The sequence below is a fragment of the Protobothrops mucrosquamatus genome, unplaced genomic scaffold (assembly GCF_001527695.2).
Source record: "Protobothrops mucrosquamatus isolate PMUCROS unplaced genomic scaffold, P.Mucros_1.0 scaffold942, whole genome shotgun sequence".
NCBI classification, from domain to species: domain Eukaryota; kingdom Metazoa; phylum Chordata; class Lepidosauria; order Squamata; family Viperidae; genus Protobothrops; species Protobothrops mucrosquamatus.
This window is the reverse complement of record NW_015387190.1, coordinates 163,598-164,139: the sequence shown is the minus strand read 5'-3', so window position 1 is coordinate 164,139 and position 542 is coordinate 163,598.

Sequence of the window (542 nt, the reverse complement as noted above, 5' to 3'; positions counted from 1 at the left end):
TAGAAATTTAATTTCCTAGCAAGTTAAAATGTAGGTTCTGGATGTAGATAAACCCAAAATTTGAGTTTGAAACAAATCAATATATAAAGTTATATAGACCAAGAATGTTTCCAATTACAATTTTTATTTATCAAATTTCTATACCACCCATCTCATTTAAGTGACTGTAGAATTTTAATTCTATATCAGATTTATGAGAATTAATTGTTAGAGTTATGACTTGTAACATTTGTAAAACTGAGTCTCATCAGCCTATGGATGATGGCTTCCCTTTTAAAAAAAAACTTTATTAAAAAAACTTTCCCCTCTTCAGTAACAATAAATACAGCCCTAAAGAAGTTATTTTTTTTTATAATTTAAATCTTATTCCACAAGAAACCACCTTCCCTAATATGGTTTTTATTACAACCGGCATTAAATAATACTGTGTTAAATATAAAATACTTATGTTTAAATAAGAGACAAGTGGTTTGAAATACAGGACTTCTTCTTCAAAAAATTCAGAAGGTTTAACTGGTCAACATTCTTTTAAAGTTACAAAG